The sequence below is a fragment of the Podarcis melisellensis genome (genome assembly GCF_964234715.1).
Source record: "Podarcis melisellensis genome assembly, chromosome: 5".
Classification (NCBI taxonomy): Eukaryota; Metazoa; Chordata; class Lepidosauria; order Squamata; family Lacertidae; genus Podarcis; species Podarcis melisellensis.
The window spans coordinates 85,299,041-85,320,223 of NC_138537.1; the positions used below are offsets into that span (position 1 = coordinate 85,299,041).

At 41.5% G+C, this 21,183-nt stretch overlaps 1 protein-coding gene across 1 annotated transcript in view; it reads left to right on the plus strand.

Annotated features, from left to right (window-relative positions):
* The first annotated feature begins 973 nt into the window (after positions 1–973).
* The window catches only part of NDST2 (N-deacetylase and N-sulfotransferase 2), an 89,939-nt gene continuing 69,729 nt past the window's right edge, over positions 974–21,183 (plus strand). Inside the window, 1 exon segment of the mRNA XM_081913563.1 lies at positions 974–1,179. The gene's annotated coding sequence lies outside the window, so the exon portion shown is untranslated.

Here is a 21,183-nt window from a genome sequence, read left to right on the forward strand (position 1 = left end):
ATAGAGTTGGAAGAGACCACAAGGGCCATCGAGTCCAACCCCCTGCCAAGCAGGAAACACCATCAGAGCACTCCTGACATATGGTTGTCAAGCCTCTGCTTAAAGACCTCCAAAGAAGGAGACTCCACCACACTCCTTGGCAGCAAATTCCACTGTCGAACAGCTCTTACGGTCAGGAAGTTCTTCCTAATGTTTAGGTGGAATCTTCTTGCTTGTAGTTTGGATCCATTGCTCCGTGTCCGCTTCTCTGGAGCAGCAGAAAACAACTAAGACGCCCATGGTTTTATGCTCTACCAACTGAGCTATCCCAGACCATACGCTACTATAGTATTGCAGGTGTCAAATTTTATGTGTATACTGCTCAGACTCTTGGATGAAGGTATGGCTTATGAAATAGATACATTTCTGTATGCCGATCCTCAAGAGAGCATGAAGCAGTCGATAGCAGTCGCTCCTTCAATGGCAAATGGGACAGCTTGCTTTCCATTAGCAGTACTTAGAGCAGGAAATTACTTTGTTTTCTGCACCCCGAGGGGAAAGTGCTTTTGCCTGAATCCCAGGAAATTCTGCCACCCGGAAGAAAGTGGTGGAAGCTGAAAGGGACCTTTTATTTTTCCTTCCTTGTAAGCTGAAGGCATGGGCTGGGGTTTTGGAATGCTCCCATCCTTTTCTTAATGCCTCTTTCCCCCCAGACCAGCTCAACGTGCCTCTTTTTGCGTTCTTCCCATCTTCCTTCCATCTCCAGTTACCATGGAGAATGAAATGCCGGCTCCATTCAAGCAGTTTGCTGAATAGGTTTTGAGGTTGATGGATGGTGAGAATCTCTTATCCCTCCACCTCCCTCCTTTTCCAAACACCACCCCTGCCTGGTTCTTGACATTTCACTTGCCAGAGAATGGTTGTCAGTGAGAGGGCTCTGAAAGGGAAGCTGGCAGTGTCCTGCTGAGATGCTCTTTCAGTTTCGTGGATGAGATCAGCAGCCGTGAGAAGGTCTTGGGGACTTAGCTGCAAAGCTTCATCTGCAAGCTGGCTGGCTGAAGCATGAATGCTCACTTGCATATTTGCTCCTTCCACTGCCCATCCACATTTTCCAGAACACGCAAAGAAAGCAATACCTTCCTGCATTTGTTGTGGCTCTGTTTCTGGAGATGATACAACCTTGGACAGTTAAAGGAAAAGGTAAGCAATTCTTTAGCTAAATGCCATAAGTACGTTTAATTTCTTGTGAATTGGCTCTGCTTTCTTACCCTACAGCACTGGTGAAGCCGTATTAGTGCATCTGTCGTTAAACGGCATATGTCTTAGTTCCAAGCCCTTTACATGATATTAAAGGTGTGGTGTTTGAAATACTCGTATCAGGGAACTTTAACTTGCTCTTCCTGCTGTGTGGCTTAGGGTCTTAGTAGGAGCATATAGCAATCTTTCACCCCCAACATGAATTTCTGATCGGTTTGTGTAGCTCTGTTATCACTTGTGATCGAATGGAAACCAATATAAAGCTCAGTAGTGTGGTGTTAACTTTGTGGCACTTTTGAGCATATCCATAGGTCAGTAATTGAAACCATACTGAGTTTTTATTCCAGCTAAGATCTCAAGAGAAAATCTTTGGAAGGGTACGTAGTTGATATTCATTATCTACTTAGATCACATTAGTTAGTATCTGCCTCTCCTCCTGTTCCATCCCAGACGTGAAGTGTGCAAGGATTTTTATTTCAAGTCAATATAAATTCATATTTTTCCTGTACTAAGGAATGATGGGTGCTATATCACCACCAAGACTTTTTCATCAGTTCCTCAGAGTTTTGATTCTCACTGAGCTTCCAAGTTTTGTTTGAATGTTGCATTGTTGGCTCTCTGCTGGGGGAAGCAAGAATGTTTTCTGTCATGCTTCCAGTGTTGTTAATTCAGTAATGCATCTACCTCTTGGGAATCGGGGGATTTTAAAAATTGTGTGGGTGGGTGATCTGAACAAACAGAGCATATTTGGAGTTCCAGAGGGATTCTTCCCATATACCCAATGTGAATTATCCTTTGGAAAGGATTATGACTTCATTCTAGTCAGATATTGAACTGACTGAAAAATCTTCAGTCACCACCAGCTTCTCTGTAACTGCAGTCGCTTCTGTCTGGAGAAGCTGTTTCTCCATTTCCCATCTCATTTTATTTGTTGGCTCTTTCTTTAAGTTCACTTGTTTCTGATATAGGAATATTTTAAAGCAAACATACTTTTGTCTTTCTGATTCTAAGCTTACCTTTTTATTGCAATGTACAGATGCTGCTTTAATATCCCCATTTTGGCTCTGATTCTTTTTTTAATACCTGGATGCTTCCTTCTGTTAAAGTCACCCAGGTTTAAACTTTTTCCATTACCTACTAATTTGCACAAATAGCTCTCGCTCACTGGTTTAAAATTTATTGCCATTGGAACAATATCCAGAATGTATTTGTCTACTGCAACAAAAAAACAAGAGATTCATCCTTCCTTGTTTTTACTTAAAATCTAGCATTTAATCTCACAAATAATTCTTGTTCATGGAATGTATTAATGAAGTTGCAAACTGCATTCATAAACTGTTCTGCTTTCCCATTCCATATAGTTGCCCCAGTCAATATCCCTGTCTCATGTTGCGTGTTGACTGGCATTGCTATTCACTGTGGTGGACTTGAGTTGAAGAGCCTCCCACTCCAGTAGTCAGTGTTTCCATGAATCGAAGCCTGCACAATCTCCATTATTGTGGAAAGGAAACATTTGTTTACCTTTATCATTATGTTATAAACATTATATACTATACATTTGGCAACAAAAATAAACATATACTGTATTCAAGATAGCGTATACTTCCTAATTTACAGTCTGCTTTGCCCCTTGTATTGTACTTACTTTTGCTGTAAATTAATTTGAAAAAAGTGGTTATTGGACAGTGTGTTATACACACACACACACACACACACAAACTATTTTGGGCATTTCCAAGAATTTTGAACAGAAGACATATGCATATACACAATATTTCACACGTTTCAAAACTCTCTGCTCGGTTTTAAAAGAGATTTGCTTTTTTTAAAATATATTTTTATTAAGTTCTTCACTACAGAAAACATAAAAACATAGAGAAACAAAACATAACAAAATACAAACGAAAAGAAAAAGAAAAAACCGAAGACAACACACATAGCAATTAAACAAACAAATCAACTTTAAAACACTAATTGACTTCCCTCCATCTTGGATTGGGCTATACAAACCCAATATCTCTCTGCAGTTTTATTTAGCTAAATCTATACGTCGCAGGTTTTATATTTCACCTACTGTGATTTTAATATTTCCTAGATTTCCTTCAATGTATGTTGTAAATTTGTTCCAGTCAAAATTTGCAATGCAGCCTGGGGGCTGTGTCAAGAAACACAGGTCCAAAACTTTGCTGTGAATGTGCAGAATTCGTTGTACTCTTGTTTGAATGCAGGCTATAATCTTTGATTCACCTATGTAGGATTTGTAGGGAGGTTTTGAAAAGAAAAAAAAGCCGAACAGTCATCCTTTTCACAGCAAGGAGTGTTTGGGGAAATATCCCCTTTCCCACATGCTCCAGCCCTTCTCTTACAGACTCCTCTATTACTGTTATTATTTTCAGTCCTGCTTCTGTCAATGAAGAGCAAGTATGGAGTGAGAAGACTCTTCCTCCTTCCCTACTTAGCAACAATGACAGCATTTAATTCGATTAAATATGAAGGCTTCCTGTGTACCTATCTTCTAATAACACACATTTAATCAGGTGTAAGTAAACCACAAATGTCCACAGCTGAAGTGCATTATTTGGTATAGAATTCTGGACCCTGAGAATCTCACTTTATAAATAAATAAAATCTGATTTTCAAATTTGGCATCGCTCTGAGAAATTAAATAGTAGGGGGAATTGAATATCCTGGAGGGAGTGCATGGCTGGTTGAAAACAGCCCTGAATAGGAAAGCTGCTAGCAGGTGCAGATGTAATGCAATATTTTCCTGCAGGTTCCACATATGTGCAGGTATAGGTACCTAAAAATTATGTTAGGGGAGCTTCTCTTATGGAAAGCAACATTCTCAGTTGAATTTTCACATTCCCGCCTCGTTTGTGATTGCCACAGCTGGTATGACTTGTATGTAGCCTTTGCTTCCCTCTGCAAAAAGCCAATCCATGCTTTGACGTGGAAAATGCTTCAGAAATTCCAATCCATGTGGTTTTAGTAATGGGGGGCTCCAAGCAATTGCCTCCAACATAGCCATAGGATAAAATAGTCCTCAACAGATGTATGTACAGTACAATCATATGCATGTCTCTTGAGAAGTAACTGCCACTGGGTTCATGAATTGCAGTCTAACCTCCCAAATTAAACTTAGCTTTATTTCTGTATTCAAAGCATTCTGAATTAAACCAGGGCAGGGAGATGGAACAGATTATTTTCAAGGACTTTCCAATTATGCCAGCCTAGGATTAGGATTGTGTATTGTTCCAGTTACTTAGTATTCACTGCCGTAAATCAATTCTTCCCTTCTGAGTCCTAATACAAAATTCTTTAAAATACGTCCATTCGTTTTTCTTCACCAGCAGCTTTTGAATGGGTAAACAAAGAATGATTTCACTAAAATAATTGTGTTTATTAAAAACAAATTGTTCACCCATTCCTTACCCATCTATAGATTTTTCAAATGAGCTTCAAAATAAGAATCCTTCTGATGGAAATTCTTCAGCTTGCAGATTTTCCTTTCCCCACCCATCTCTCTCCTACATTTCTGAATGCAGTTCGCCATCAGTTCACCAACTGTAGCCTGCCAGGTAGCTGACAGTCTCCCTGCTGTTGCAGCTGTTGGCAGGCAGCAGCATCAGGTGGTTCAAGTTCACCATTCAAGGCTGGTGAACTGCATTCAGTTTGGTTGGTCAGATGTTGTTTAAACCAGCTGGAGGGACTGTTGTTGGCAAAATAGAGGTCAGGTTGACTTGATTTCCCATAAGGAACATACTCTGTTAGGGTTGAATTGATCATATCAGCAAGAAAAAAACCACACAGGGTTGTATTCAGTGTACTGCTAAGGAGGATGTTCTGTAAGCACTAGGATTTCTCATTACGCAACAGGACTCCCCCCTCTTTTCCCCCCGACACCCCAAACTCTGTTATGGGTTCATCCCCCAACCATCCGGAACAGTTTTGTGTACAGTTCTGGGGGGGGGGGGGGAGAGAAGGTCCCCTGTTGCACTAGCAGTAATTCTTCCACTCGTGCAATTATTTTATATGCCTGTTCCCATTTGCCATGGAGTTTTCTTGGCAGGGATACTGGAGTGGCTTGCTGCTTCTTGCTCCAGGTGGATCACGTTTGGTCAAAACTCTCCACTATGACCAGCCCATCTTGGGTCGCCCTGCACGGCATAGCTCATAGCTTCTCTGAGTTATTCAAGCCCCTGTGATCCATGAAGTTATGGTTGTCAGTGAGAGGGCTCTGAGTTATTCAAGGCTCTGAGTTATTCAAGGGCTCTGAGTTATTCAAGGGATTATTTAGCAATTATTTAGTTGAATACCAACCACAAAGTTTTCCATAAGACTATCATAATGAGAAGAGCTGCCAGATGGAAACATTAAGGGTTTGGACTACAGTGGTGCCCCGCAAGACGAACGCCTCGCAAGACGGAAAACCCGCTAGACGAAAGGGTTTTCCGTTTTGGAGGCGCTTCGCAAAACAAATTTCCCTATGGGCTTGCTTCGCAAGACGAAAATGTCTTGTGAGTTCCTGCAGGGTTTTTTCCCTCCCCCCCCTTTTTCTAAGCAGCTAAGCCGCTTATCAGCTGATCCGCTAAGCTGATAAGCCGCTAAAAGCCGCTAATAGCGCTAATCCGCTAAGCTGTCAATGGGCTTGCTTCGCAAGACGAAAAAACCGCTATACGAAGAGCCTCACGGAACGGATTAATTTCGTCTTGCGAGGTACCACTGTACCAAATCCTGGGCATTTCAAGCATACAGCTTCTCTCATAGTGGAACAGATCTCACACCTTCAAATTAACACTGTAAACTGTACGAAACTCAGGAAGGGACATTCTCTCTCCTTCCACCTCACGGTTTTTGTACCATTTTAGCTGTTGCATTATTTCTGTAAGCATGAACTTTCAGAGTACTTGGCAGTGTCAAAGCTTTGTAAGCGTTTCACACATGTCCTTGACATGAAAATAGGATCTGGATACTACTATTTCTAAAATATGAATACCGTACACTTTTTTTTCTTTTGCAAAAAGTGTGGTGGTGTAGGAATGGAGGATAAGTGATCCTGCTTGGGATTCAAATTCTGAAGGGTGCACTAGAGGCAGAAAGTATGCTGTCAGCATACCTAGATACAGTACTGTGTAGTCTAGATAGGAAAACCTATATCTTGAAAGTTACTAATCTCTGCAGCATCCTTTTTAATAGCTACTACTCTGCATATAGAAGGGGCGCGGGTGGCGCTGTGGGTTAAACCACAGAGCCTAGGACTTGCCAATCAGAAGGTCGGCAATTTGAATCCCCGCGACGGGGTGAGCTCCCATTGCTCAGTCCCTGCTCCTGCCAACCTAGCGGTTCGAAAGCATGTCAAAGTGCAAGTAGATAAATAGGTAGTGCTTCGGCAGGAATGTAAACTGTGTTTCTGTGCATTGCTCTGGTTCGCCAGAAGTGGCTTAGTCATGCTGGCCACATGACCCGGAAGCTGTACGCCGGCTCCCTCGGCCAATAAAGCGAGATGAGTGCCGCAACCCCAGAGTTGGTCACGACTGGACCTAATGGTCAGGGGTCCCTTTACCTTTACCTTTTTACTCTGCATATAGTTTTAGATGTATATTCAGACAGTCTGGTGCTTATATGTCAAAAGAACTTTACTATGCGGGCAAACTTTTATTATTTCCCCATATATCTTTGAAAATACATGCTTTGCAATTTAAGACTAACATTTAATATCTTCCAATCATACACTTGTTGAACCCTTTTGTATTTCTGTCAAGTTTTTAAAATAAAATATATGAATTGTTGTGTTTAAATAAAACACTGAGTAGTTGGCTGTAAAGTACTTGAATGTGATGATTGTGTACTAGAAGAGTTTCTAATTCAGCATAAAATACTAGCCATGCAACCTGCATTTTTTCCCAACAACAATTCATTTAATACCTTTAATTCTACCAAACATTTCCATTGTTGTTAATCATAAGCTGTTCATTCTTGCATCTCAAGAGTCATTGATGGGAATCTATCTTTTGTTCTCTGGAAACATTGGACTGAATTACATGGATATAATTAAAACACAAGATGGAGAAGATGAGAACTGAAATTAAAGCTAGATTTATGAAGCTGTTTCTGAATTCGAATAAGTGTGGGTGTTTGGCTTGTTTTCCTGTTGTACTAAGTGTTCTGCACATGTTTAAGAGCTGATTTAGCTGAGTTTAGCAGCATGGCAGTGCCTCAGAAGCAGGATTTTCTAGATCCAGTTCATTGTGTATGAATTGGGTCCTCTAAGCCATTCACAAAAGAGGACATACATGTGCATATTCATTGTGTCCAATGCACTTCTTTTGAGGGTAAGTTGATGGTTTCCAGGCGGAATGTCTCCTGTAATTTTATCCCATTCTGAAAAAAGGCATATAACACCTGGATTCAAACTGGGGTTGAAAAGAAAGAAAAATCTAGAGCACTTCTTATTAAAATCTAACTTATATCACTTCCACTCCAACTTACTTGCAAATATGTAAGATAATTCCTTAAACCCAAGGAGAGATATCCAGAGTAGATTAACCTTTTTGGACCTGGGGCCACATTCGGAAATCTATGAAACTGTAATGGTTACCACAAAGTGCCATTTTACAGAAGAAAAACTGGTAATGCTCAGAGACTCTCCAAAACAATGTGCAAAACATCTACAACCTTTTCTAAAGTACAGGGGGCAGGCAGGCAACACCTCCCCCAAAATAAGCAAAACACTCCCAACAAATAACATTTCAAACGAACAAAGAACACAACCCTAAACACAACCAACTAGTTTAGAAGTCTATTTTTGCATTAAGCAGTATATAACTTAATAAATCATCATAATCACAGTGACTACTACCACCAAACAAAAAGGCAGGTGATGCATTCTGGGGGAAAGGAAATAAGAATGCTGTGTGCCCAGTGCCACCCATGGCGGAAAAAAGCTTTTAAAAATGTTGATTTTTAAAAAATAATAATATTTAGAGATGCAGGGTCCTTGGTTGGCATCAAGGGGGTTATCTGAGGGCACAACCCTGAATATGACTTTGTTTGTGTATTGTGTTCTCAGTTACATAAACTTCTTACTTCCCTCAACATTCATTTTAAACAAGGAAGAGCTAACATTGTCGTCAAATAAATGATGCTTGGACACATTTTATTTCCTTCTTTGTTTTTAGTTCTCCCTTCACTTTGTAGCCCCAGAGCAGGTTACATACAATTAAATCATTTAAAACATTTCACCTCCAATGGCTTGTGCAGAAGGAGAATGGGGTGATTGGTTTGTTTTTGTTCTTGTTTTTATTATGGATTTTCTTTGGTTTTTATCTTGTATTTTTATGCTGTGAATTGCATAAATAAATAAAAGGTTATATTGACCTGATGTCAAAAAGTATACAGTGACAAGGCCAGAGGCAACTTGGGAGGGGCATTCCACAATCTGGGGGCCACCACCGAGAAGGCCCTCTCATGCACCAACACTCCACAAATTTCACAAGGCAGCAGAACTGTGAGCAGGGCCTCTCTCTCAGATCTCAGCACCTTGGCCGGTCTTTATGGGAGAGGATGCTCCTTCAGATATTGGGACCCAAGTCATTTAGGGATTTATTTGTCAATGCAGGCACCTCCTTTTGGGCTTGGAAGCACATTGGCAACCGCTGCAAGTCTTCAAGAACTGCTGCAATATGTGACAAGCCAGTAGGATCCACTCACAATCCAAAGAGCCACTCCAAGAGGAAACCATGTCCCTTGGTATCAAAGCTGACAAGGCCAAGGAGAATCAATAGAGTAGCACTCATCCATCCTTATTTCAGCAACGACCATCAAGCCAGGTGACTAGTGCCAATTTGGTGCTGTATCTGGGCCTGAAATTGGATTGAAGAGGGACCGGATAATTGCTTCTTCCAAGCATGCCTACAGTTGAACTGCTGCCATCTTTTCAAGAGCTTCTTGCCTAAGAAGAGAATATTAGCAGCTGGGCAATCCCTTAACATTACCAGGTCCTCCCTATAATTTCAAATAATACTAGAACCTAGGTTTGCTAAGGCAGGAGTGGGGACATTGTACAATGTCAGGTGATTCTGAAGAAGCAGAACTCATATCTCCTCTGTTAACCACTGGTGACATAAACGCTATTTTTGAGAACATATCTGAAGAAGGGCTGACTCAAAAGGCAAAGGAAAGGGGTAAAGGTTAGATGAAAGTTTTAAGCAAATGTTAGATCAGAGGCATAGATATACCGTATAGCCGTGTCTTCTAGCCCTTGCATTGGACTGATTAGAGCAGTTTTTCCCAACCTTGGGTCTCCAGCTGTTTTGGGACTACAACTCCCATCATTCCTAGCTAGCAAGACTAGTGGTCAGGGATGATGGGAACTGTAGTCTGAAAACAGCTGGAGACCCAAGGTTGGGAAACACAAGATTAGAGGCTGTTTTATGATACGTGAAAGTATAATAATTGCCTGTCAGTTCTATTTCCAGTGTTCGTGTGTCAGTTTAGCTTAGTGCTTTGATTTGGTTTGGCCTGTGTTACGAGGCCATAGCCTGGCGCCTTTTACTTTTGATGTCGCAAGCTACAGTGTGTGTAATTGTGTTGAACTTAATTTCACTGAATTTTAATTCTGTGTAATTCATTTGAAGTCAGAGAATGCTGTATCTCCTCTGCCTTGGCGCTGCTCAGCCTGCCATTGCCTGGATTTGCAGCACTGCATCAAAACAAATAGGAAGTGTAACAAAATGCAGGATTAATCCCTTTAAAGTAAATACCTCATTCTTCTAAGTCAGCGTTTGATGTCAATTTATCACAAAGCCTGGAAGCATCAGCCTCGTGTGGGAGGGAGTCATATTTGGGTGCCACATGAAATCTGCCTCTGTTTAATGCGATGCAGTTGGGAAGACTGCATTTCAGAGGCCAGCTGCAGGGTATTTAAAGTTTCTTACTGTGAAATCCTGTTCTCTAGTCTTGTTCCAAAAAACTGGTGCTTGACTTACTCCTTCTAAAATCTGGTTGCTCTGTGCTGGCTTTTGATTTATAAATATATTTTATAGGCTTAGGGCATAAACAGGAAGAATGGGAGATGTTAAAGTAATGCAAATGGGAATTTTCTTGCTTTCCAACCAGTAATCTTCCACTATCCACGATTAGAAATGTGTGGGGTAGTGCTTTTGGATCACACCTCTGCTTCGTGATTGTCAAATTTGTATATGAAATGCTGCGATACTTTGTAATTCTGATGGGAGTTAGGGTTTTTAAAAATAATCTGTTAGAGAAATCTGTGCCTGAGATCCATATACTTGCTGTTCACAAAGTATTAACCCTTTTCATGAAGGGTTATTCTCAAGTACCTGGTACAGTTTGGGCTTAATCACCCTTCACCTTTTGAAAACAAACATACAAATATCTATCAGTCATGGCTACCTGTGTGTATGTGTTTATAATTTCATATTATGCTCATCTGATTAAGATCACAACCATCTCTATCCCTACTTTTTTTAAAGTGGGGGTAAAATGAACATCGCAGGATTTTGACTTCTGGTGAGAATAGCGGCATCCAAATTTTGGGATTTCTGTATCTGTAATGAAGCAGGGAATTTCAGCGTACTATTATTTTGTGTGGCAATAGTTCACTACCTTGCTCACACCTACCTCTGTTTCCATGTTTGTTAGAGTGCTTACGTGTTTTTTTTAATGCAGACATTAAAATTGTAGTACAGAGTGGTTCTCATCAGCTATGAGCCCATGGAAAAGAATACAGTGGTACCTTAGTTTAAGAACAGCCCTGTTTACGAACTATTTGGTTTATTAACTTCTGCAAAACTGGAAGTAGTGTCCTGGTTTGCGAACTTTACCTCAGTTTAAGAACGGAAGTCGAACAGTGGAAGGGCACCGGCAGTGGGAGGCCTCATTAGGGAAAGTGTGCCTTGGTTTCAGAATGGTTTCGGTTTAAGAACGGACCTAGGAACAGATTAAGTTCGTAAACCGAGGTACCACTGTGTTGTACAGAGAAAGTGACTTGGATCCTAAGAGGTTAAATTAAGGAACTTCCTAGAGGAAAACCTTTCCATCCCATCCTCCCTCTGCAGCTACCTGCACTGAAAAGCCTCTCTGGAGTTTCAATATCTTGAAAATTGTAGAATGGAGCAAGGAGGAATTGCCCAAATTTGGGCAAGCATCCTCTGTGATAAATGAGCCTTACTCCCAGCCAAGTGTGCTCACAGTTGCAGACTAACATATAAAGCTTCCTTATGGGGAGTTATGCCAGAGAAATCCAAGTGCTAGAAATGAGATTTGTTCTGGGCCCGACACATTTTAGGGGGAAATCCTTCTGAGGCCTGTTGCAGTGTCTCAAGTGCAAAGGACACCAGTGACTCATAATATTGCACTGTGATTGGATTGTAGGGTGGCTGCCAGACACAACCACAGTTTGTAAATACTTGTGTGTGAAATCTCAAAAGACATACAGATTAGAGCCACTAGAGACAAGTCCAGCTTATATTGTCTTTTGTTAACATAATGAATATGATTAATTTGAAGGCAAGTAGGTTAATAGAGAAGGTGAAAGTCTTCTTGGTAGCTTTTGTGTTAGAACAGTGGTTCCCAAACCTTTCTCCCTACAGACAACTTGAAAATTGCTGTGGGTCTTGGCAGATCATTTCATAAGTTTTCTTCCTGGTGTAGAAATTGTAATATGCTGTGCTAGATTCTACATTGTTTTGGTTGTATTTCTTATATTGCATTGTATCACTTATTTGAATTCAGATTATAATACACATCCCAAACCACCCAAATCGAGCTTCTGGAACATTGGTTGTCCGTGGAACTCCTATGTTAAAATTTACTCAAGGCCTATTTTCTAGTCGTGGTTTGCCTATGCTGGAAAATTGCCAATGCATTAACTTCTAGGAATATTAATTAACACAGGCATCCCCAACCTTTGGCCCTTGAGATGTTTTGGACTACAATTCCCATCATCCCTGACCACTGGTCCTGTTAGCTAGGGATCTTGGGAGTTGTATGCCAAAACATCTGGAGGGCTGCAGGTTGCCCGAATTAACATTTTTAGCTGCAGAAAGTGTTTTTTTAATCTTTATGTGACCCAACTGCTGTTATGTACAGTGGTACCTCGGGTTACATACGCTTCAGGTTACATACGCTTCAGGTTACACACTCCGCTAACCCAGAAATAGTGCTTTAGGTTAAGAACTTTGCTTCAGGATGAGAACAGAAATTGTGCTCCAGCAGCACAGCGGCAGCAGGACGCCCCATTAGCTAAAGCGGTGCTTCAGGTTAAGAACAGTTTCAGGTTAAGAACGGACCTCCGGAACGAATTAAGTACTTAACCTGAGGTACCACTGTAATCAAGAATCCCACTGTGCTGACATCATTCACACCCGCCGGTGAGTGTGCTGACATCAGACACCTGCGCACCCACAGTGTGTGCGGCTCCAGGCACCCACGGTCCTGCAGCCAAGCTGGTGGGCCTGTTCAGAATTGTGTCTTTGTTGTCACATGGCTTGTTTCTGGATGGAGATCTTTCTGGCGAGCGGGCCCCACCACAGGAATGATCAAGCTAAATTCTTAGAAAAGATGTAGCTTTAGAAACTTCTAACCGTATTGAGCAGGACGGAACCCGAGATTCTGCAGACAGTTCCATGTAGCTGGATCCCATTTCTTAAAACTCATTAGTTACAGCCAGCTATATCACAGAGCAGGGGACGCGGGTGGCGCTGTGGGTAAAATCTCAGTGCCTAGGACTTGCTGATCATAAGGTCGGCGGTTCAAATCCCCGCGCGCGGGGTGAGCTCCCATCGTTCGGTCCCAGCTCCTGTCAACCTAGCAGTTTGAAAGCACCCCCAAGTGCAAGTAGATAAATAGGGACCGCTTTATAGCGGGAAGGTAAACGGCGTTTCCGTGTGCTGCGCTGGTGCAGGCTCGCCAGATGCCGCTTCGTCATGCTGGCCACGTGACCCGGAAGTGTCTTCGGACAGCGCCGGCTCCCAGCCTCTTGAGCGAGATGAGCGCGCAACCCTAGAGTCAGTCACGACTGGCCCTGACGGGCAGGGGTACCTTTACCTTTTTATATCACAGAGCACTTGGGTGCACTTGGGCAAATGGCTCTGCTGAATCCCTGTGAACTGAAGTAGGTTGTGATACAAGGAATTGTCCCTTGACTGCAGATTTAAGCAATCATCACAATTGCACTGCCCAGATACATTGTCTGCAGGTAAGGATAACTGAGTGGTCTGCTTTGTTCATTTGCTTGTTGCGATTGGCTTCTGAAGATAACTTTCCACAAATTTTCTCCATTGTAAATTCACTTTTGGTTCACATTCTCTTGTGTGAATTTGCTCTCATGAACTTTGCTGGTGTTGTGAAAATTAACTGCTCTTACAAGCCGGTGAGTTGAATATAGCTCATGGAAAGTTCTGTTTGTTCAGCACTGCTGTAGGAGCATGTTCATTTTCATGTTCTCAGGAATAAGTTTCTGCTGAATCAGAGGCGTGGTCCTTTTGCAGAACAATGTAATAATGGAATGAGGTGTGTGGATTAGCAGAAAATTTGCTCCAGATAGGAGGAGCTTCTGTGAACCAATTAGTAAAGTTTCTTAGAATTTCCAACATCTACTCTGTATCATGTTACTCTTTCTTTAAATTGTAATCAGCAGGGGCAGTAAGGCATACACTCCCCCTGTCCATGTGACCCATGTGATTACACACCCTCCATTCAGATGTGTTTTCCCTCAACCAGTATTGGAAGTGAGATTGGTGGAGAAGAAATTGGCTGGTGGATGGAAGGTGGCTGCAGCAGTAAAAGCTAGGTGTAGATTTAGGTTAATTTGAGACTTTGGACTTAATGGTCTCAAAGTCCCCCCTCTGTAGATTTTAATGCATATTACTTCAAAGTGTGGTGAGCCAGCCCTGCTGTGTTTTTAGGGTGCCGATTTTGGTGAGTGAGACCTGGACTCCTGCCCTGATGGTGCCACTGGTAAGAGAAGTGGATGAGAGATGGGTTCGGTATCTCCTCACCCATGTGCCCTTTTAGCCCTTTAAACTGTACACACACACACACACACACACACACACACACACACACACACACACTGAACAGGGAAGAGCTGTGTTTAAAAGGCATAGGTCTGGTGCAATCCTGTGTGATTAAGTTTGAGAGCAAGGTAAATTCACTCTTCCCCATCTAAGGCAGTGTGGTTCTGCTCTGATGAAAATGTGTTTTTTATCTCTGAAAAGTAGCGGGGGAGGAAGAATGGGTGTTAAAAAATGCTCCTGTGTTGCAAGGCCGCTTTGCAATAAATGAATGGTTCGGTTTCTTGTGGGTGGCAAGATCCACTGCACCGCTGCTTTTGCCTTACTCAGTTTTTACAAAACTGTTTCAGTGCCTTGACTACATGGTGATGAAGCCTGCTGGCAGTAAGGCAAAGTCGCTAGAATTATTCTTGTTAATTAAAAAGGTATCAATTTATAGAATCTGATGCTTTTTGGTACCAAGATAGTATGTTAACATCTGTCAGCATCGTGTTTAAACTTTGAGGATCATCTCCTGCCTCATAGCTTTATAGATGGGCAAGTATATAGGTCACTGTTTCAACCTGTGTGGGTCTCTGCAATTTATTCTGGTGTTTTTCAGGCTTTTCTGTAGGCAGAACTGCTTGTTAGTTAAACGGTGTGATTTTGATCAGGTACAAAAATGTCTGTGCATCCATTGTTCAAACTAAAACAAGTATCCATTCAACTTCTCGTACTAAGTACACACTTTGGATTAAAATTAGTCCTGCTCACTGATTGACAATCCCACTTTGATAATTTTGGGCAGAACAGCACTGACTCCCTTATTATGTTCAGACTTAAATGCGTCTTTGTAGGAAATGTTTTCATAGGTGCACATGTTATAGACAGGGCAATTGAACTCTTTCTGATATGATAGTTAAGAGCTGGTATAGTTGTAATAGCAGAAAAAGTATTGTCCTGGCCTGTACTGGTAAATCTTCCTTTACAAGTCATTTCAACACTGATCACACAAAAGTAAGCAAGTAAATGAAAAATGTATTGGCTCTTAAGTTATGTAAATGGCAAGAGTTGGCTGATAGAGCTTGTCGTTCCTTAAGCTTTACTTGCTGCCCTTCTTGCTCTTTTTACTCTTGTTGACTGAACGGTTGTTAAAGACAGGGAAGTGGGTACGGAAAAGCAGTGATATGCTGGGGAGTGAACAAATAAATATATTTCTATGGGTTTAGAAATGTGAGGTCAATGCTAATTTGCTGTGCCTAATTGAAATAATATTTACATATCGAGCAATGCATTGCTTTTCATTGACAGAAATGAATGCCTTTAATTTCTGTTAAACATATTTTTATTTTTATTTTCCTGTAGTCACTGAATCTTCTCTCTGCCACCTATGAGTTTCCATCTTCAAAAAGCAAAGAGTACTTAATAATTAAAGCAGTGATTGGGGATGACTCATCTATTTTCACACACACACACACACACACACACACACACACACCCCGGCACAGATGCCCACTCACAACACCTGTTAAGCAGCAGTCTATGCCATTTCTTTACACAATTGTAGCATGATCAACATTAGGGGGAAATGCCATCATTAAAGCTAGCTAACATCTGATTTTGCCACTAACCGTGGTGAAACTGTGAGATTACTAGAGAGAAGCAGAGAACGGAGGTCTAAAAAGCTGTCTAAAAGCTGATCTCCTTGTAGTTTCCAATTCTGCTGCAAACTCTTCTCATAGTAATCTTCTTTGACTTCTAAAGAACTGTCATTGAAACTATAATTTTAAAATGTGCTCCAGTCTGTACCCAGACCAAGGGTTTCAGGAGTCCAAAAAGTTATTTATTGGCACCGCATACTGTTGTGAAAATTCTAGGCTTTGAATTCTGGATATTCTGAGGAATATGCACATAACAGTGAGCGTATTCAGGCCATAGCAAAATGGCCAGCTACCGTCAGAGAAGTTGTGTGTCTCAATAAGGGAAGTTGCCTAGAGTCCCTGGAGTCTTCCCTTTGGCTTTCTGAAAATTGAGTCCAGCCTTCCTAATCTTTACATAGGTTCCCCAGAGGACAAAAAACAAAAAACCAACTGTAAAAGAACAGAACAGTTTTAAAATCCAATATAACGTAGAAAGCATTTGTTTTAGCTCTGTCTTGTGCAACAGGCCCCAGCAGTCAACTGTACTCCCTGTGTGATAGAAGACAATCAAAATGAGGTAGAGTTTCTAACATTTGCCTTCAGTAGGAAAATACTTTCGCTTATCTTGATGTATTTCATCTAAACAATATGACCCCAAGCCTTCAACCTGTGTTGGGTGGGGTTTCACCCTCCCTAAATAAAAACTCAGGTCTGCATCTTTGATTCAGATCATGTAGCTCTTGCTTTGCGTAGATGCATCTTAAAATCAGTCCGCACGGCACTTTCTTTTCTTTTAGCTTGAGCCTAGACTTCATTTGAACTGTCAACTGAACACCGTTTCAATACTCTTCATGTGAGCTGTCCTCATTTTTTTTTTAAAAAAAAGCTTTTTAATGCACAGCAGCCTAAACATTCATTCATTGTTTGTTAGGTGCCATATTTGTTGGACTGTCTTCAAGGGCAGCCCCGTATAGAGCGTATTGCAGTAGTCTAAACGTGAGGTTGCCAGAGTGACTGTCCCAGCATGTTGGTGTTCACTCAAGCACATCATGCCCAAGCAAATTGGCTCAAGCACATCATGACCACTCACTTAAGCGCCTTGTCAAAATAGGGAATATTTGCACCTGGCAAGTTAATGCAATCCTTGAGATTCCAGGAGGTTGTCTCTAGGGTTAATATTATGGCCACCTCCTTCAACCTGCTCAGGATCATCCCCTATCCCAGGGAAGCAATAATTGCATTTGGGACCCAGCTGGTTAGCCCTCTCTCACTAGATTGTTATAAGGTGGAATATGAGTGGTACAAACAGGCTGCACCTTGCACTTTTGCAAGCACCTTGTCCACATCCTTGGGCCATAATAATAATAATAATAATAATAATAATAATTTATTATTTGTACCCCGCCCATCTGGCTGGGTTTCCCCAGCCACTCTGGGCAGCTTCCATAGAAACCAAAAATACACTAAAATATCACAGATTAAAAACTTCCCTGAACAGGGCTGCCTTAAGATGTCTTCTGAATGTCAGGTAGTTATTTATCACTTTGACATCTGATGGGAGGGCGTTCCACAGGGCAGGCGCCACTACCGAGAAGGCCCTCTGCCTGGTACCCTGTAGCTTTGCTTCTCGCAATGAGGGAACCGCCAGAAAGCCCTCGGCGCTGGACCTCAGCGTCCGGGCAGAACGATGGGGGTGGAGACGCTCCTTCAGGTATACTGGGCCGAGGCCGTTTAGGGCTTTAAAGGTCAACACCAGCACTTTGAATTGTGCTCGGAAACGTACTGGGAGCCAATGTAGGACTTTCAAGACCGGTGTTATGTGGTCTCGGCGGCCACCCCCAGTCACCAGTCTAGCTGCCGCATTCTGGATTAACGACTGAATTTAATCCATCAGCATATGACTGCATTTTGTTCTGGACAAATTCACTGGTGTACTGCAGACACAGTGGCGTCCAATTCATTGCAGATGCAAGCTACTTTATCCTCCAAGTGCTTAGCAAATAAATCATAGGTGAGAGTCTCGGGGCCAAATCAGATGTGATTTTTGTCACGTAGTTCTCCTTATGTAACTCATTCTTGTTTAACAAATACCACGGGGAGGTGGGGGTGTTGCATTGGGATTGTGGCAGTGGGAGGAGGACTTTAACTGTTTCTCCCTTTTCACTGTCTCAGTCAGGACTGGGAGGCCCTGCACCAATAATTTGCAATGAGAGCTTTCCTTGGTCTGAAATTCCTGGGCTTGAAAGGACAGCATTAAGAATTGGAAATTTTCCTTGCATGAAAATTATGCCAAAGAAAGCTCCCCAGTCTTAAAAGCCTTGTTGCTGCAATACTGGTGACCAGAGCCAGTTTGAAGTATTTATTTATTTATTTGCTTAGTATTTTTTTACCTGCCCTTCCCTCTGAGGTCCCAGGGTAGGTTAGAATAAGTTACCAAAACAACAACAACCATGGTTAAAATTGTTTCCACTTTAAAGATCCCGATAATTACATATAAAACCCTAAAAACTCTGGACTAGGTTACCTGAAAGAAATGTCTTCCACTCCACTGTCCAGTAAGCACATTAAGAACAACAAATGGAACATGGTTCACTTTGCAATTGGAAACACTGTGGTGGCAGCAGTGTTATGGAATGCTCTCCCTGCTGGAATATTAGGAGTTCTGTCAGTATTGGCATTTTGCTGGCTCTTGAAGACATATGTGTTTAGACAAACATTTCCCTGATCTCCTGACTTAATCCTCCAGTTTCAATTGGTGTTTTACCTATTCTAATTGTTATGCTGGTTTAATGGATGTGCTTATTGTAGATTTTAATTGTTGCATTTTAATTTCAGCGTTTTGATGGAGCTGTTTTATTGTATATTTTAATTGTGTGCAGGCAGGTTCTTGTTTGTGCGGGGGGGGGGGCGTGTTCCAGGTCATTTCACACATCAATGCATTCTGCCCCCACCCCCCAAAAACAACACATGGGTCAGCAGTTGCACATCAACTGGACGAGCACAAAATAGTTGCCGCCTGTATTGCTATATACCTTTTAGTTGGTTTTATAATTGTAAACCACTTAGAAGCTCCTTTTTTCTAGTAAACAATAGATAGATTTGATTAGATTTTAAAAAAATAATCCCGGTAGCATCTGAGAGACCAGCTAAGTTTGTTCTGGGTACAAGCCTTCGTGTGCATGCACACTTCTTCAGCATCTGAAGAAGTGTGCATGCACACGAAGGCTTATAATTTTAATTTATTTATTTTTTTAAATTTATTTCGACTGTGTCAGACCAACACAGCTACCTACCTGAAGAAGATGATAGATAGATTAGATTAGATTAGATTAGATAATATTGGTGCCACCGCACTCAAAAACTCCTGATGACCTCTCCCAGCAGCTTCTGAAAAATAGCTTGGGGTGCAAGGTGGAACTCTGTGGGGCACAGCAGAATGCGTCTTGCTCAGCTTTGCTCATTTCTGGTTGCAATTTAAGATGTTCATTATTACCTTTTAAAGTCTTAAGCAGTTTAGGGGCAAGATAATTTAAGGGCAGTTTGTTCCAGTTATAATTCTGCCTATTCCTTACAGTCAGTTTGACAAGCCTCCCTATGTCCCTTGAGTAGCTGAAGTAGAGTTAAATGGAGGTGGGGGGGGGACATCTCTATGGATTATGGATCTCCCCATCATGAAAGATTCATTTTGCTTTTTCTCTTACTATTGCACTTTACTATCAAGTAAAGACCTCTTCGTTTAGGCGAGTTTCTATTTGCCCTTCTGTTAGACTTGTAGTTATATTGCTTTGCTCTACTGTGCGTCAGTTACTGTGGTTTATTTTTTTGAGGGGGGGGTAGTAAATTTTAATCTGCCTTCAACAGTGTTAAGGTAGAGAGGCAGGGTAAAAATGGGGTAGATAAATAAAAATGTAGTTTAGGAATGGGAATGCAGCAAGAAGATTTTGATTGTTTTATTGGGGAGCCATTTTCAATTTATCATATTAATGGAACCACTTAAGGCACTCTATTGTGTAGCCTTATTTACTCAACAGCAGTGCAATATTTCAGAAGGCAGAGGACAACCTAGCTGGCTGCTAAAGTTCTGTTGATTCTTTTTCCTATACCATTTAAATATTTATGATGTAATAGAGGAAATGGAAGGATTTCGGACCATACATACATCTCCACATTTTCTCCAGGGAATTGAACCATTTAAAATTTGGGTTCACTTCTGATTCATCAGCATTTTTTTTAACTCTCCAGTTTTGTTCTGGTTTGGACATTAACTTTAAAAAGAGGTTTAGTAACCGGTTCAGAGATGTTGAACTGTTGGAAGTAATATTTCATGCAGAGTAATTTCAACCTCTTACTTCAGTGTAGCCCTGCCAAGGGTTAACTTGAGATGCAAGTTTATTTGTAAACTTTTCTGAAGGTTTTCACATACAGAAATACAACAGGATAGAAAGAGGAAAATTAAACATTAACAATGAGATAGACAGTAAAAGGGAATGGGAGGGAAAATATTTGGTTTTTTGAATGTGCTATTCTTGTGCTGTGGAATGTAAGGAACTGTGACACTCCCCTAGGCCTTGAGCATGTTGTCACCTAAAATTGTACTGTTAGATGGCCACATTGTGATTTTGTGTCTGTTCTGTATTCTATTGCATAAATTTTAACGAATTTCAGATACAGAATGAAGGCATATACAATTCCTGAGCTTCATTCTTCAAAAATGCCAAAGCAATACAGTGGTACCTCGCAAGACGAATGCCTCGTAAGACGAAAAACGCGCAAGACGAAAGGGTTTTTCGTTTTTTGAGTTGCTTCGCAAGACGATTTTCCCTATGGGCTTGCTTCGCAAGACGAAAACGTCTTGTGAGTTTGTTTCCTTGTTCTTAAAGCCATTAATACCCAGGGAATCCGCGCTTCGCAAGACGAAAAAAATCGCAAGACGAAGAAACTCGCAGAATGAATTAATTTCGTCTTGTGAGGCACCACTGTAGTTATTAGCAGATTATACCCAAGAGTTGTATTTTTAGTTGTATCTTACCTCTATTATTAGGGATGCGGGCAGCGCTGTGGTCTAAACCACAGAGCCTAGGGCTTGCCGATCGGAAGGTCGGCAGTTCGAATCCCTGTGACGGGGTGAGCTTCCATTGGCCGGTCCCTGCTCCTGCCAACCTAGCAGTTCGAAAGCACGTCGAAAGCATGTAGATAAATAGGTACCGCTCCGGTGGGAAGGTAAATGGCATTTCCGTGTGCTGCTCTGGTTTTATTAGTCATGCTGGCCACATGACCTGGAAGCTGTCTGC